This window comes from Mytilus trossulus, chromosome 10 (assembly GCF_036588685.1).
Source record: "Mytilus trossulus isolate FHL-02 chromosome 10, PNRI_Mtr1.1.1.hap1, whole genome shotgun sequence".
NCBI classification, from domain to species: Eukaryota; Metazoa; Mollusca; class Bivalvia; order Mytilida; family Mytilidae; genus Mytilus; species Mytilus trossulus.
Window position 1 is genome coordinate 56,799,962 of NC_086382.1, and position 19,281 is coordinate 56,819,242.

Consider the following 19,281-nt stretch of genomic DNA (forward strand, 5'->3'; position numbering starts at 1 on the left):
GCCATTTGATTAGGGACTTTAAGTATTGATTTTTCCGCGGAGTTTAGTACTATAGTGATTTTGCTTTTTCATCTACATTGCTGTTTATGTTATTGCTGACTTTACAATAGCTTATTTTGGTTGATAACTTTTTATTTGCTTGAAAGAGCGAAATATTTATGTACAGAATCCTTTAACTGTCATGTTTCAAGCAAGGACACTATCTTTACGTGATATTTAAGCGTATTGAAAAACATATATAGAACTAAGAAGCTATGAGATTGTTTGTTTGTAAAAATTCGACTTTCCGTGTCTTCAGTGGTAAATGATTTTTCCTGAACCTAATATAAAATTAGTTTTACATAAAGCAGGAACTATAGTCGATATGAAATCAAATTTGTGAAAACAAAATAAATTTTAAACAAACAAAAATTCTCAATTATAAGATCCAGACTATAAATTCTTATCACTAAAGTCTTCCCATCAATTATAGATGTGCAAAATATCTTCACGAATAATGGACATGGTGCATGCGAACTTGATTTATGCTAGACATGAAGTGCATATATATACATCATATAACTGTTCACATTGTCATTTATTTCTACATGGTTTTTATTATAAGTGAATGATGAAGGGATATTTTTGCTTCTGGCCTGAAGATTTTTATACCAGGTATATGTTAACTTTATAAACTTTTGACAATTTATTTAAAGACTTTAGATTACTGTTGTTCAAACACATAATATCAGGGGGAGAGGATTGATGTTTGCCTTTCGGAAGGTAGAAGATATCTTATGCATGAGAATAAGAAATGAGAAATGTTTTCATCTGTATTTCTTGAGATATATTTGGTATAGGATCATCATATAACAATTTCTACACACGGAAATGTATGTACCGAGTAAAGAATATCAGTTGTTTTCCATTCGTTTAATGTGAAAGAACTTTGGTTTTTGACATTTGATAAGGGACTTTCAAATTTGAATTTTCTTCGGGAATTTTTGTTACAATACTTTTTTACCTTGTTTTATTGCCAGTTTTATAGAGTTGTCTCAGTGGCCACAGAACGACATCTGCTTATATTCATATTACTGACTCATTGTATATTGTATCATTTGAATTGAATGTGGACAATACTTTCAGTGACCAGTCTAAAGGTTTTTGGGGGTTGTAACTCCATTTTTTGACAATCAATTCATTTAAATTGGGAACTATGATTGGAAACTACCTCCCTTATTTCTGGGTTGTAAAGCTCCTTTTGAAATTGGGTGGATCCGCCCCTGACGTCTTTTTTGTGACAATCAACAAGTCATATTTGATTGATACCTGAATCCTGGTAAACTACTCGCCGCAAAGATGTGACTATGATATGACTCGGTCATACTGGTCAGGTGAACAATTTTGAAAAATCTGGAATTTAAACTTGATACTATAAATCAGAAGAACATTTGTTCAGGAACAAAATAATTAAAATATTGTTAGGTTATGAAACCGGTTTTCGAGACATTTGATTTTCAAAAATTGCAGTAAAAGTCATTTTCTACTTTTTTCCTATATTTAGCATTGACTTTATCATTTTATGGGTTTCTTATCGTTGGACAAAATAAATCTAGAATCTGCATAAAGTTTTCGTAATGATCCAGTATCGTAGTTAAAATGCTAACAAATTCGAAGTTCTTAGGAAACACTGACTTTTTTATTTAGAAATAACATAACAGCACTTATTTTACAATAATAAATAGAAGTTTATTGTTTATGTTTATTTATCAAAATTCAAAACTAGAAGGACAGTCAGTCTTGCCCACTCACTACTGACCGTGGTCTGTTGACTCAGTTTTGAAAAAAATGAAATGTGTTATAATAAGATAGTTTGATCAGACAAAAAGTGCAATCGACCCGTCATTTTACTTACTTTATTTGTTTTACTTAAAGAAGAGTAAAACATAGACGTTTCAAGCTTGAATATATTATTCATTGCACGTGACGTTTGGACATTGAAAAGATTTGTGGCTAAGGTAAAATTTTGTGTAAACAAGAAATCATTTCTTTGTTAAAAGATATTTCCTATTTGCTAGACCATCTTAAATAGGTTCAAACCGAGTTTATCTACAAACACATCATGAAGCACTTCAAAAAACTTCATGTTACACCTCAAGCTTTTCACTGTATTGAAATGCATTTTGTAAAAAAAATGAGCTTTAAAATCATGTGCATATATATGATGATATTAAATAATAGTACTTGTAAAACCTGTAGTACCTTGAACTTCTAGAGACATGCATGTTACATTCTAAAAATAAATTATGTAAAACCTTACTAAGTAATAACAACGTGTTTAAAAAGGCTTTCTAATGGTAAACGTAGGCAATGCGAACGTCCTATTTAGTTGTACTATTGTCGATTCTCCTTGATAAACAGTTTATGTTGCTTCTGTGCACTAGTTTTTATGTTTTATAATTTGATTATACATTTATTTATCCATGCCTCTTTTCCATTACACTTTAGGCAAGGAGAGTACAAATATGCATTTTGACTCTGATATATTTTGTTGTAGGCAAGCATAAAATTTGATGACATTTTAAAACATATCGGTGAGTTTGGATACTACCAGAAACGTCTCTTTTTGTTGCTCTGTTTGCCAGCTATCAGTACAGGATGTTATATGATGATGTTGGTCTTTGTTATGCATGCTCCGAATCACAGGTATAAAATTGAATGAGATATTTTTGTGTTATAATTTCGATTTGAAGAGGAAGAGGATGAATAGATTGGTGTTTAATGTTGAGGAACAAATATTACATGGTTATTTCTGGACATGACTATATCAATGTGATATCATATCAAACTCAAGTTATTGTTGTACTAAACCAATTCCCGGAAACAGATTTTGAACGCAGTTATATGCATGTCATACTGCGCAGAGAGATAGACCCTGACACTTAAATAAAAATCCAAATAATAAGTTTTCTCTCTAAATCTTAATGCTGCTTAATATGCAAGACAATTGAAATATAAAACTATAAAAGATCTGCACTCAGCGCATCTCAACTTACTAAACATACCATGACAACATACATATAGCAAACAATGATATGTTTCCACAAGAGGAGCAGCAACGTGCGCATATTGCGATGTAAAAAGCTAATTTTAAGATTTAAAACTTCCCCATCAAGTTAGTGTTTACTCCAAAAACAAGTAGACGCAATGATCATTATCAACTTTATCAACAAGCCTGCTCAGTAAAAAAGAAATATCAATAAAGATGATTCTTAAACGTGTAAACTTTATTAAGATTAATACCGTAATATATGGAAATTATGCTTTGATAATGAGTATCTATATATATATAATCTTGATACAATATAATTATAATCTATTGCCTTGTATTATGTCACCGATACCAGGTATGTACTGCCTTTAAGGCTAACATTTCCTTGCATACAACAAGGTAAGAAAGTGACAGTATCAAATTTACTGTTCTGTATCCTTGACAAGTGTAGACAAAAGTATCCCAATGAATACTCATATTTTTTTGTTTGTTTTTTGTTCTGTATCGTTTTCCTGTAATGGAATATAGCATATTTAATTCTCTCAGTCTCACTTTTATTTTTCCAATATATACATGTATAACTCTTGTGTCGGAGGTATCATCTGCCACCATGGCTTGATACACATTATTTTGTTTTAATAAAGAAAATTTATTATTTATATCTGTCAATTGAATAAAAAAAAATAGAAACTTTAAAAAAGAAAATTAACAAATGTACCTAACTCAGTGCAAATTTCTAAACGGTAGGTCCCTAGACAAATGACAAAATCAAAAGATTAAAAACTTCAAACCAATGGAAAACAACTGTAACATCCCGGACTGGGTCTAAGCATTTTCTGATGTTAAAAATGTATGATTAAACCTGGTTTTATAGCTATTTAAACTTCTGGCCTTTATGATAGTCGCATACAATTCCATAATATTAAAAAATGTGTTAACAAAACAAACAGAAATAATAGGTAAAAATATCTAAAATACGAGAAACCAGTCAATATTATGTTATAATCTAAATCACTATAAAACATGCAAATATGTCAACAAAGATAAAAAAAAAAATTTTTTTTTTAAAAAAACAGCATAAAAACAAAGCACATTTCCAAAATTCAAAGACGAGAAAACGTAAAGATACCATTGTCAAATAACACGAAAACGGGATGTATAAGAACTGACCCACGTCAAATTGATATTGCCAAAAATATACTTAACAGTAAAAAGTATTAAAGACAAATAAACTGATACAATAAAACGTTATAACGATGGAAAAAACCGTCAGCAATTATAGAATCTTAACCTCAAGACCATCGTGTATTCTTTGTGAAGTTGATTCGGAGTATTTACCAACAAGGTCTTCATATCTTTTGATGAACTTTTGTTTTGTAAAAAAGACGACACGATCTTTGAAAAAGCCCTGGTTCATCAACTTTCTGTTCAGAAATGACTTTTATTCTTTTTATCAAAATTAAAAGCACTGTATATTATTATTCAAATTTTAGATGTCAGATACCTGGTTTGAACAATGATACTTACAATGTGCAGAACAACCAGCATGCCAGTATAATTAACAAAACAATTCCACCATCTCATGATGAGATACACAAGTATGATCGCTGCTATTACTACCAGTACAGGAATAACACCAGAGACAGGGTCAAATGTTCTGAATGGGTGTATGATACCAACACTTTCCATGAAACTTTTGCTTCAAAGGTCTGTGTTTAAGTCAGTTCTACCTTGAGGATTATTTGAAATTGTTTCAGAAGAGAGTTTCGAAAGATTAACGGAGGGACACTCAAACTCATCAAAGATCGAAAATAAACTGACAACGCCATGGCTAAAAAAGTAAACGACAAACAGACAAATGATAGTACCCAAGACACAACATAGAAAACTCAGAACTAAGGAATACAAAACTCATCAAAACCGGGGATGATCGCTCCGGAATGCTAAGTAGATATTGCTCTACATGCGACATCCGTCGTGTTGCTTATGTTACGAGATTTTCAGTGGTTTTATGATAAAATTCTCTACTTGAGTTTTTGAGGTTTTGGCTTTGTTTCAGACAGGGATTAAGATATATACATGAAAATTGCTATTTGTTGCATAGGATAGGAACGAAAGATACCAGAGGGACAATAAACTCATAGATTGAAAATAAACTGACAATAAGATAGCTAAAAATAAAAAGACAAACAGACAAATAATAATGCATAATAAAATTAAGAATAGAAATAGGGAAGTGTCAAAGAGACAACAACCCGACCATGGAGCAGACAACAGCCGTAGACCACCAATGGGTCCTCAATACATCGAAAAACTCCCGCACCCGGAGGAGTCCTTCAGCGAGCCCCTTAACAAATATTTTACTAGTTTATTGATAATGGCCGTCATACTTAACTCCGAATTAAACACGAGAAACTCAAATTTTAAATCATACAAGACTAAGAAAGGCCAGAGGCTCCTGATTTGGGAAAGACGCACAATGCAACATAGAAAACTAAAGACTAAGCAACACTAACCCAATCTCAGCTGAGAACGCGATATTAACGAGGAAAATTAGTCGGCTCTCGGCAGAATATTGAACCAAGATAAAATAATACCATTTGAAGTAGCACATGAACATTTAGCCAGAAATCAGTCTAGCACAAAACAGGGTTCATATCCATATCACATTTTCATGTGATCGTCTTGAAATGAAAGTTATATTTGCTACTACCTAGTCGTTGTACATCGTAATCTATGATTCACCTCTAACTCATTTGACATTTCGAATTTAATGGTCGATAAAAGTCAAATGATTTAGTTCAGCTGACAATAATTTATATACGTCATAAGGCAATACGTAATGCACTTCAATAAAAATTTATCGAAAAAACGAGAGGGTAAGACATTTAGTTAATATTTTTTACTGTTCTTAAAGGTAGGTGTTGAAAAAAGCCTACCACTACCAAATCCAAGAACATAAAACTATAAGATGAGGAGAACGAGGTTGATTTAAAAGAGGGACGAAAGATACCAGAGAGACAGTCAAACTCATAAATCGAAAATAAACTGACAACGCCATATCTAAACATGAAAAGGACAAACAGACAAAGAATACACACATAACACAACATAGAAAACTAAAAAATACACAACACGAACCCCACCAAAACTAGGGGTGATAGCAGGTGCTCCGGAAGGATACGCAGATCCTGCTCTGCATGTGGCACCCGTCGTGTTGCATATGAGATGAAAACATGGTCTTATTCGGTAGGTCACATTTATGAACTTAAGATACCAATGTAATTGTTCTTTCATGAGTGACACGAAATTCGTTCAATACATATAATTGAAAGAAAATTATTAGCAGATACGTTATCCCAATACTTATAATGTGTGTATTTGCAGATGAACTTTGTTTGCGATGACGCAATTAAAAGATCACATGCTCAGATGATATGTTATGGAGGAGTTCTTGTTGGAGATGTGTCGTTTGGTATATTGTCAGACAAGTAAGTAGAAACAATTGATCAAATTATATCTTTAAAAATGTATAATTTTGGCAATTTCCTCTTTACCATCTCACTACTTCTACAACCTTATAAAAATCATCTTGTAAATATTTCTCTTAATTGGATATAGGAAGATGTGGTGTGAGTGCCAATGAGACAACTCTCCATCCAAATAACAATTTAAAAATTAAACCATTATAGGTTAAAGTACGGCCTTCAACACGGAGCCTTGGCTCACACCGAACAACAAGCTATAAAGGGCCCCAAAATTACTAGTGTAAAACCATTCAAACGGGAAAACCAACGGTCTAAACCTACTACAACTTTCTAGATAATAAAAAGCAAAACATGGCTTATATAGAGGGCGTAACAGGACAAACATTATACACTATGTATTTCATATTGACACTAATTATATTAAAATACTGGTTTCTATGTATAGGTATGGAGGCAGGTAAATCTTACGAAAAAAAGTACTTGACCTAATAGTAAAAAACCCAATCCATTTCTAGTTTGAATTTGCTTTCTTGTTACAGAATTGTCAGGAAAAAAAACGTTTTGTTATCAACCATTAATACATCGGCAATGGCTGTTGGCGTTGCTTTCTCGCAGAGTTTTTTAGTATTTGTAATACTTGAGTTCATGATTGGTGCTGCACATCATGGTGGATTTATGATCTGTTGTGTCATGAGTACGTATATATATAACAATGGCACAAATATGATAAATGGAGATTTGATACTAGTATATATAGATTCAATTAAGAAATGTTTTGTTCTTTCCTCGCCGGGATTCGAACTCATGCTAATGAGATATCGTGGCCCTATGCAATTTGGTGCCACGACATATCAGGAACATGAGTTTGATTCCCAGCGAGGAAAGAACAAATAAGTCGCTAACACAAATTTTCAGATCTAACATTATTGGGTTGATGTAAACACGAATAATGTATACTGAATGTATTGTTAGCCTTGTATCACAGTAACTGCTGGTGATCCGATGGATAAAAGGTGATGTAGAGTCGTCACTGATTCAGTCGTGCTGATGTCAATAAATATACAGAAGTCTATAAAAATGACTAACCAGCAAATTTATTATGTACCGGATCGTCTAGAATAGACGATACTGTGCAGGTAAGGAACATATTATATAATTTTTAAAATGTGCAAAACGGTCTTGACGGTTCTAATATAAGATGGTAATATATGCAGATTTTTTTATCAAATCGTGTTGACATATATTTCGGCTTAACAATCGCCTTCGTCAGAGTCAGTTTCAATAATTTTAATATGCGTTTACGGCAACGATACATCAACCCAATAGAACAAAAAATAATAGTTCAACATACAGTCCTAAACAAGATACATATGTCTTTAAATCGAACGTTTGAATCTAGTTTTGAAAGCAAACACAACTAATAACTTACATTGTTTTTATTAATATTATAATACAATACTTATTGCTGAAACCAAATTTTAACATTCTAACCTATAATTTCTACTTCGTTTGCTCAGACATTGACAATAGATAAAGGCAACAATAGTATACCAGTGTTCAAATTCAAAAATCGATCATAATAATTGAATTGTAGGCGACTGTCAAACAAGTGAAAGGTTTATCTAGCTATTATACCAGGTTTAATACATCATAAGGATATGCCTGTACTAAGTCAGTAAAAGAGGGACGATAGATACCAAAGGGACTGTCAAACTCATCAATCTAAAACAAACTGACAACTCCATGGCTAAAAATGAAAAAGACAAACAGAAAAACAATAGTACACATGATACAACATAGAAAACTAAAGAATAAACAAAAACTATGGGTGATCTCATTGCTCCGGAAGGGTAAGCAGATCCTGCTCCACATGTGGCACCCGTCGTGTTGCTTATGTGATTACAAATCTGGTATATAGTCTAATTCGATAGGTCACATTCATGAAAGGGAAGGGGATTGTAGTTACGACGTAAGGAACATATCCGATATCAATTGTGAAACGGTTATTCCATAACGGTCAACCAACTCGTGATGGCGTCCGTAAAATTTACGGAGGGATGATTTCAACTTCCCATTTGGAACTCTTGGTTTAATAGCTTCCTTGTGAGCAGCAACCCTCTATCAAGAAAATCATGATTGGAAGAACAAGCACGGGAATATCGTATCAATTGGGAGATATATACCCCGTATGCAGGTGCTGCTGGAATTTTGCTACTTAGAAATGGAAAGTTGTCATTTGGAAAGCTGAAATCATCTCTTTTGTCGTAAAAGAATGTAGCAGTTCTTGTCTATTGGTTTGATGATCTTGAGATTTGATTTTGCCTTTGAAAAGGGACTATATTTTTTTATTGGTCGAAATTGAAGTCGATTTAATTTGCGTCTGGACTTTAGCCGTTTGTTGCTAAAATAATTGATTATGTGTTCCTATTTCCATTGAGGCTGGTGATATTGTCAAACATTTGGATTTTGAAATAAATGGGTATTCATCAATCCAGTTCTATTCTCATTTTTTTTTACGAAATATATAAGTTTTCTTTTTAAACCCATTGTAGCAATTATCTGACTTTTAGGACAGGCAGTGTTTATGTAATCATTAACTCGAAGCTGTTGAACGTTAAAAAAAAACATATGTAAAAGTGAAATAGACATAAAAAACTTTCCAATAAAATTTTAACTGATCGGGCGGAACTTCATTTTGATTTGCATACGGCCAGTCTATATGAAGATGTGTGTGATAAGAATGATGGCCGTTATAATTTTAATGGATTTTTAATCACCTATCAGTGTCACCAAACTGATATATGAATGAACTAATTATATAATATGGGACGAATAACTGGACACTTCATTGATGAGTTTATCCAAAAAAACTGTTTATAGATGGACTGGTATTAAATAAGCGAAGCGGTTTAACCCCGCCAAGTCATGTGAAATAAATCAAGTAATACACGTATGTTTTGTTTTATTTTGTCACCAAAGGTTTGGAATATGTTGGACCGTCTAAGAGGGTCCTTACTGGAACTCCTATTCACATGTTCTTTGCATTTGGTATTATGTATATAGCATTAATGGGTTATATGCTGCGTAACTGGTTTTATGTCCAGCTGGCAGTTGGTGCTCCGTTTGCAGTTTTCTTGTTCTACTGGTGGTAAGTTTATGACTATGTTGTTTAAAAATTAATAAATTTTGTCTTAAGGATGTATACTAAGCCTTTTCTCATGATATTTTGTCGAAAATATCCATAACTTCATCATTTTGACCTTTCGCGTTTTGATAGCTTTTTATTATTTAATAGACACGCTGTTTATATAGTTAACTTTTGATCTCAATTAAAAGCCTTAGTACAGGGATGTATTTTTAGTTGATCATACTGATATAGATAGCAATGCATATAAAAGAAGTTAAACGTCTTAGCTGAAACGAATACTAAAAGTTTTAAATGCTCATGGCCTTACAAACTGAATATTTGGATGCCTCCAAGCACACCTGCTATGGTTTGGCCTTAAACTATGTAACAAGTATACTGAAATCGAACTTTTCCAATAAGATATTTTTTTTAAATTCCTCATAGGATTATACCAGAATCGTCCAGATGGTTATTGAGCCAAGGAAAATATGATGATGCTGAAAAAATTATCCAACAAATAGCAAAAGTAAACAAGAAAAAGATTCCATCTAGAATAATTGATGAAAAAACTCTGGACATTCCAAAGACGGCAAACGTGTATCACTTGTTTTCTACCTTAGAAATGACCAAAAGAACAATCATACTTCTATGGAACTGGTAAATACCATTAGATTAGTGTGGACAAATGTGAAATATCAATGTTCAACGTTACGTGGATATCGAATGATATAGGTGTCTGTATACACATAAGTAGACGTGGTATGAATGACAATGTGGCAATTATCAGCCATCGTTCAAAGGACGCAGAAGTAAATACTGCATCATTTTCGTAGAGTATTTTTCTTTCTTTTTTTTCGTTTCGGATTCTTTTAATTTATTGTTATTCCTTGAGGGAACTGTTTTTATCTACCAGATGTGTTTGGTATATGAAGGTGTTTTAATATTTTGATAGTTTGTAAGCAGTTCTGTTTTTGTTTTCGCAATTCAGTCATTTCGTTGTCTTTTTTAACATCTTCTGATGAATGATCTTTGAAACATCTTGTCTCTTGTCAACAAAATACCCCTTTTTGTCTAAGATATTTTAATTCACCATTTCCTAGATGTATCTTTTGGACTTTTTCATAGTATCTAATTTATTCTTTAATTGGCGTGGGACGATTTCAATCTCAATTTCCCATTTCGCAGCATTAAATTACACTCTGCTCAATTTTTTGGTGTCGACATATCTCAGTTAATACGTAATGCTCGCGAATTTTCACATTTTACAGACTTCCTATACAGGAATGTTACTGCTTTAACAGAGTTATGAGGAGAACGAATTAAAAATGACACCCTGTTAATTGTATCGAGATTTTTACGCATAAGTCGATCAAAACGATGTGTATGTGTTTAAACTATTTAACGATATTTTACTCTTGTCTAAGATTATTGTTTATTAACTGGTCTTATAAGTACTGAACGTGAGCTAGTTCCGAAGATGACTTTTTTGCTGAGTGTAAATTCCAATTGCTATTAGTATCTCGGTATTTGTAAATCCAACATTCATGTATTTAGTTGCGATGTTTTATTTGTAATTCTGATTGGATATTTGTTTAATATCTTATTTTTTGTGTTTTAATTCTATATTTGTTTTCTGTATATATGTAAAAGTAAAGAGAATTGATCACCATGTTAATTTATATGATTTAACATTTTAAGGCATTGCAACATAAAATATCAATTGCTTCTTTTCAGGATAGTGATTGCTATGGTATATTATGGAGTAACGATGCATACTGGAGGTTACATGGGTGGAGATTTTTACTTAAACTTTTTCATACTTGCTATCGTAGAAGCTCCTGCCTTATTGCTTGTAATGGCAACATTAAACCGCGCCGGAAGAAAAAAGATCCATTGTTTTTCTATGGTTGTCGGAGGTGTAGCTTGTTTATGTACAATATTCACAGTTTTATATGGAGGTGATGGTAAGGTGTATTCTTAATTGGACTGAAATTTGACGTTAATTCGTATCCAGAGACTTGTTGAATGCCGTATATACCATATAGATATTTTTTTTTAAATGATAGAAAAACAAAACGAGTAGCAAAAACTCACAAAAATCGAGGAGAAATTGTAACAAAACCAAAATGTTCATAAAAAAACGGATTCGCTCAACTCGAGCTGTTGTGTAGATCTTCAATTAATGCTTATTTTGCTTTTTACTGTTCATTTATGCATGTTTCTGCAAAAAAAACTTTTAAAAAGTGGCAAACATTATCTGTTAATGGCATTAACTACTACGGTGAGTTATTCCAATGGCTCAAATGATCCTATGTAAACGAACTGTGCGCCTCTCAGTGAAGATTCCTTCTTTTTTATATGAATCGGAGTTCCTTCAAACATATGTCAAAAACAAGAAGATCAAAGAAGCCAGATTATTTGATATCATTTTCAGATATTTTGATGATGTTCTTTCTATTAACAATCCGGGCTTTTTTTTATTGGGTTCCATCAATATACAGCTTTTTCTGCCTCATGTTTAGACTTATACCTCGAATTTGACATACACTGTCATCTCAGTACCAGAATCTATGACAAACGAGACAATTAAAATTTTGAAATTATGAATTTTCCCCACCTTCGTAGAAATATACCAACTCCACCTGCATATTGAATATACATTTCTCAACTTATTCGATATTCAAGAGCCTGAAGATCTTACCCAAACTTAATAAAACGTCATCAGTGTGTGAACAGAGAGTTGATGAACAAGATGTATGTCAAAGAACGTCTCGTCTTTATCCTAAAAAAAGTTAATCGAGAGGTACCACGACCTTGTTGATAAATATTACGTATCAACTTTACAAATAATACATGATTGTCTAGGTGTATATATTTTGCGTACTGATGTTGTTCATCATCTCAATAATTGATTTTCAACTGTGTAAACCACCAATCCTATGTGAAATTATTATTATGAAAGAAATTGAACGACAAAATTATCTTTTATTTTTTCCTGTGTGACGTTTACATTCTGACGTCAAACACGCGACTTTACACTTAGAGTTGATATGAATGCGGTCAAATGACTTAAAATATTTCAATCTTTAATGGGTTGATTTAAAATCTATAAAGAAAGCAAAGAGTGTGATTGTTAAATTTGATAAATGCTTTTTGTGCTTCTTTGTTAAATAATTGCTTATTTTGGTTCTACTTTAAGATTGTGACACCGTGATGACTGCTGTACCCCTATATTACTTATTACATGTATCTTTGTTTTGTTATATATATTATTAATATAGTGGAATTTTATGCGACCTTCTGTATACAATCTTCTGTAATGGACACTTTTATGTTATCCACATTCAGTATCATTGTATATTTTCTTCATTTTAGAATTACAGCCACTTACATTAACTTTAGCCATCATTGGAAAAATGGGTTCAACTGCAGCTTTTGCAATTATTTATATATATTCTATGGAACTGTATCCTACTGTGGTCCGAAACAGTGGAATGGGTTTAAGCTCCTGTATTGCAAGAATTGGTGGAATGGTTCTCCGTATGTAGCTCAATCAGTAGGTTCTTATATTTCTTACTTAGACTGGAGCAGTATTTATATATAATTAATGCTGATATTAATAACTGCATTTTTTCTTATAAATTGTCTGCATGTCCATTTTATCATAATTTTTTTTTTTATTTTAAATTGTGTTCATTAAAGTGTTTACTTATACCACGTGTTTTCATATTGATGTCAAATGTTTATAAGACGTTCTGAATAAAGGCACCGAAAGTATATCGCTGGTCAATAGTCATAAATTCATGAAATATTAGAGCATAAATACGAGAACTTTAAACATACGTACAAAACAGTATGTAAAAATCATGAAATATGCAAATAATTATAAAAAAGAAGATGTGATTTGATAGCCAATGACATAACTGTCCACAAGAGACTAAAATGACACAGACATTAAAAACTATAGGTCACCATACGGCCTTCAACAATGAGCAAATATCTTACCGTATAGTCTTCTGATTTCATAAATTCTACCTTAAACAACATAAGTTCTCTTGGTTTGGGAGGGATATTTAAACAGTGTTTACCGTTTGGTTTAATCTTGTAGCTGGTGTCCTATTGGAACAATGGTAAAATCTCTTTTTTTTAAATTGCTAATGAACTAAAAATTGTTAATTGTTTTTCTAACTGTGTTTATTTGCTCGCAGTTGCGCAGGATTTTTTTTTCCTTTTTTCCTGCCGGTCTAATTACCCACGGGACTTTGAGTATAATAAGAGGGAGCATCATATTATTTCCCGCAAATGTGATGCTTTTGATACTGAGAATTCCAATTAATAAAATAATTAAATAAATCACTTATATTTTGATATAAGCCTGAAGATTATTCAGCATACTATTGTATGGCAAACAGTCTTGCCTTATTAATCAGCTTCAGAGTTGGACTTTTAAATCAAACTTTTGACATAAGCAAAAACAAAAACAGGATGATAGCGTTTCTTTGATTACAAATGATATTACAACTTAAATCTCTAGAAACAGTACAAACATCGGAGTCGTTTTCGTATTCCCGTGTCAACATATTCTGAAGTTAAAATATATACTTATAGGTGCATTACATGTATGTTTCATGGCTAACAGTAATTGCGCGTCTTTACAGAATGAAATATAACGTTCATGACGACATTTGGTTCCACAGAAAAATGCACAAGTAAAATAAAATAAAAAAAACTTCAAAGAAACCGTGTTGTCATGATCCTAGCTTACGCAAATTTAAGTATTGAATGATTTTTTTGAATTTTTTAGTGTTTAGACGTTTAATACAAAATCTACTTCGGTCAACGCTTTTGCACTCCAATGAATCTACAAAAAGAAGCATTCAGTTCTTAATAAGCTCAATAAACTATGTTTTTTTATAGGGTGATGTCGTTGGAGGAAAATTCGGACAAGCTTTACCATTAGTTATATTTGGTGGTTGTTCAGTTTCTGCGGGACTACTTTGTTTGCTCCTTCCAGAAACCTTGAATAGGAAATTACCCGAAACAGTAAGAGAAGCCAAAGATTTTACAAAGTGAGTTTGATTCTACTACTTTCATATGTTTTAATGAGAATTATAATCATAATGTTTTCAAAACATTGCATTTCATAAAAAAATAATTAAAAAAAACTAAAAAAACTAACATATACGAAGCACTTCATCGAGTTTTAAAACTTTTATTACTGTCACATAAGTATAACAGTTCTGATTTTAATTTAAACATATATCATACATCTAAAAAGGTTGGATAATATAACAGTGTTCAACAATATAAAGGAGAAGCAATAAAGTGATAAAGTTGATTCACATCTTATGTTTCTAAATTCAAATTATAAAGCTGTCTTCTTTTCGAATGAACATGTATAACGTAATGCATGGTTCTGATTGGATGACAGTAATTGTAAATTTAAATTCTCCTTGTCAGTAACTTAGGACACTAGGAACTTATATGTTGCATCTAGTATTCTCCTTTTATTTTGAATTAAGCTATTCGTTTTTTTTCTTTGATTTTAGGTATGATTTTCATATTTGAATTTTCCATTTAAGTTAATTGATAATGTTCTCTCTTTTTTCGTCCCTCTTTTTGAAGTTTACGCTAAAGTTGTCATTGTTTTAAGAATTGCTAATTTTATTTGCAGAATATTAGACCTCGACGGTACAGATACAGAAAACAACAAACTAAAAGGATACCTCTCCAATAATGAAAAGGGAAAAGGGGAAATATACGCTGTTTCATATTTAAAAGTATAACAAATATATTTAATGATCTGCAAAAAACTTCAAAAGTAGAAATGTAAAATGCTATTTCTATATATATTTACATGTTTAATTTAATTTTTACTTTTTAATATATAATAAAATAAAATATTTAGATGACATTGTGTAAGATTACTTCTTAAACCTTTTGATGATATATATTAACGTTTATTACGTAATATAACAAAAAGCTTGGACTTCTTTTACAGTGTGTTTTACTGTTCTTAAAGCTGTGTGTTTACTTTATAGTTTTTTTTAAATGTAGATACATGCAGTGTTTACTACTGTCTCTATGAACTGACTTTCATTTAAATGTGCCAAATGCGAACATAACGGTCAAAAAGGACAATGTATGTCATACGACTTGTGTTTATTAGACAATATTCCATCCGATTTTAGTCCAAAGTTGTTATCACTGCTTCATTGAACCAATATGAACATTTATTCTCCATTAACTAATCTTCAGGTGTAATATACATGGGCAGATATTTCTTCATTTGGTAACATAACTGCCTTTTTGGAGAATACATCAGAAAACTTGCTTAAGGTATTTTGTTGCTGTCTATAATTGCTTACAACCACTTCATTTAATCTTTGGTGGATATTTGTCTCATTGGTAATCCTACCACATTTCCTTATTCTTATATTAGTTAAATGGGAAATTACTCTTCAGTGGAAAAACCATTTTAGGACTCGGGTCCAATGTGGTAACTATCGCTTTTTGGACAAAACATCATAAAACTGGAGTCCAATGTAGTAACTACTGCTCATTGGACAAAACATCGTCAGAATCGAGGCAATTGGGTAACTATTTCTCATAAGACAAAACGTCATAAGACTCCCGAACAAAGTGGTAACTATACAGAACTATTTAAGACTGAAGTTCAATGTGTTAACTATTGCTAATTGGTCAAACATCGTAAGACACAAGTCAAATATGGTAAGTACTGCTCATAAGACAAAACATCTTAAGAATGTATACCTTTGCTAAATTATACACTTTATCATAATATTTAAGTCCAATGTGAGTTCCAATATATCCTTCAATGCTGTGGGGGAACTGGTAGTCTATTTATTTTTCATATTTTTGCATCATTGGACATTCATGGTCTATGGACATTAAGGCTCAACTAGGAAATTTCAGGAAATCAAGAATCTAATAGTTATTAGTAGTATTGCTTATGTTTTTAATTTTTTTAAGATTACCAATCTGTAGTCGTAATGATATGATCGATTTAAAAATCTAGATCAATAGTAAGTTTTGCGCTAGCACTTCTTGGTCTGTTCAGTGTTGATCTGGTACAAAATGCTCAAAATGTTGAACAGTTTACTTTAATAAAACTGCAATGACTCCTCTTTGTATCAGACTAGTACTGTGAGTGAACCAGAAGCTACAATAAGAGTCTGCAGTAGAGTATGCATTGATCGTGACATTTGTAAAATAACCCGACTTTGGGTGATAAAGAGAGGTGGGAAAACACCAGTAGAGTATACATAAGACATACTTTCGTTGTAAAGATGAATTGTCATATTTGCTTGACTACCTTAAATTGTGGGTTCATCATAAGTATGAGTTATATCTTAATAAACAACCAACAGTGTCTGGAAAACATTAATAATGAGCTTGTGATTGTATTCAAATGTACTTAGGATAAGTACAGAATAAGATTTAATTCGATTTGCATATATTAGATGTTAACGTATGATATCAACATGTAGATAAGTAACATAAATTTCAAACGACAAGTATGTTACATTATAAAGATAAATTATATAAAACCTTAAAAGAATAACAATTATATAGTCTACAAAAGTATTCCTTTCAGTTTAAGTATGACAGCCATCGATACAAGAACCTACATATGTTGTTATGATTTGAATTAATTAAAAAGTAATCAAAATTCAACATTGTTCCATACTGTTGCTCCACCCCTTTGAAAAACAAAAGATTCTACAATCTTCTTGTTTTACAGGGAAATGCATCTACATATTTCCCTTGTCCTGTTAAAATATGTTCTGGATTTGAATTTGATTTCCTTTTTGGCATCTCAAAACATTTATTTAAAATACTTAACTTTTAGAAGAATAACAAGTTGAAACTAAAAGTAGCAATTTCAATTAATGTTACAACTATGAAACAGCATTTTTAATGATATAAACTTATATTCGGAAAAGCTAAATTTAATGAATAAAAGAAATCATGAGAATTAGTACTTAATCAGGAGATCGGATTAGAAAGGGATACATTCACCTGCGTTCGAAGAAGTATCAATTCTTGTGAATAAAATTGGAGACAAAAAATTGTTTATTGCTAGTCTCGCCCATATCTTCGTTGTCAAATTTTCATAAATCAGTTGCTTCAATAAATCTTTATCTCGACATAATAATAATATACGAATGAAGGCAGAACGTTAGAGACTACACATCACATATAATTTAGATGTTAATATGTCTTAACTTTGTTAATGCACCAAATATGAACATTCATCACTAAAACACAAATATTACTATGACCTCTTTCGTTCACTTTATTTTATTCATGCATAAATTCATCTCGCAACAAAGTTATGTGATGCGGAAAATTTATATAGCTTACAATACTATAAAGTGGTAGATTGAGGTCATAACTTGTCATAATGATCAAAAAAAGAAAAAAAAACAGGTGGCAAAGTTAGGTGAAAATGATAAGGTTATACCATCATATAAGAATACGTGCTATATATTACAAGATCTCACACAACGGGGTAATTCTTTATTAACTAAAGAAGGAGGATAACTATCCATATTTCATTGTTTACAAATGAATAGTATAACCGTGCTATTTCTTTTGTCCACCAACAGGATTTTTCTTCCAAAATTGATCAGGTATCTAAATATATTTACAACAGAAATTACCAAACATCGCAAGTTAATTCCATGTGGTGTTTTCCCTCTTGTAACATTGATGTGTCCCCTATCTACCATTTCTAAGGGTTACCTAAAATAGGATTAATGTAGGACTATTTTTTAACATTATACACAGTTATATATTTCAGTTTTTATATATATTAAAGTACAGAGGGTGTCTCCCAATTTGGATTTCAAAATTGAAGATAAAAATTGGTCTAGACCTTTAATGAAATGTGCATATTTTGAGAGTTGTATGGAATTCATTTGTAAGACTTTTTGTGATGTTGATATAGAAAATTATGTGTTTTATCATATTGACGGTTGGTTTTTTTTACAAAAAAATCCAGAATATAATGCAGCCCCCCCCCCCCTTTTTCCCTTTTGTTCTTGTCTTAAGCATATCTTAGAGCTATATTTTCGTATTTATCTTTCTAAGATTATTGACGGATAAACTCTTGATTAACTTTTATTCATCAGGGAAGATGTTTTTGATGAAGGCTGTTTTTCTTTAACTATTGGCTTGATCCTTACAGATGGTTAGTCCAATATACCCTGATCCATAAGTATTGTATTCATAATGTTTTGTCAAATGTCTCACCTCCAGTGTTATCGAAGTGTTTTATCAATGCATATCTCTCACATGTTTCCGTGCCTTGGTAGTCCCTTTAGTACTCCTAAATAATGTTTTGACTGAATCGCGCAGTTGTTTATTACAATTTTGTTTATATTAGTTACATGTGTATTACACAAGTAGAGCCATTTTCAGATATCGGCAACTGACAAAAACTATCTTGACGTATGGTTATGCAGAAGTTTCTTAATGCTAAGTATATGTTGCCTTTGTCGAAAAAATTTGGATTGTTGTGTACGTGGTTGCTGACTGGACAAAAGCTGATTTTGGTTAATACCTGTTCGATTCTCCTGATGGTGACTTTAAGGAAAGATTATACTCAT

General features: G+C 31.7%; 1 pseudogene; it reads left to right on the forward strand.

Annotated features, from left to right (window-relative positions):
* The first annotated feature begins 1,195 nt into the window (after positions 1-1,195).
* Positions 1,196-15,432, forward strand: LOC134688014 (organic cation transporter protein-like; annotated as a pseudogene).
* Positions 15,433-19,281: the final 3,849 nt, after the last annotated feature.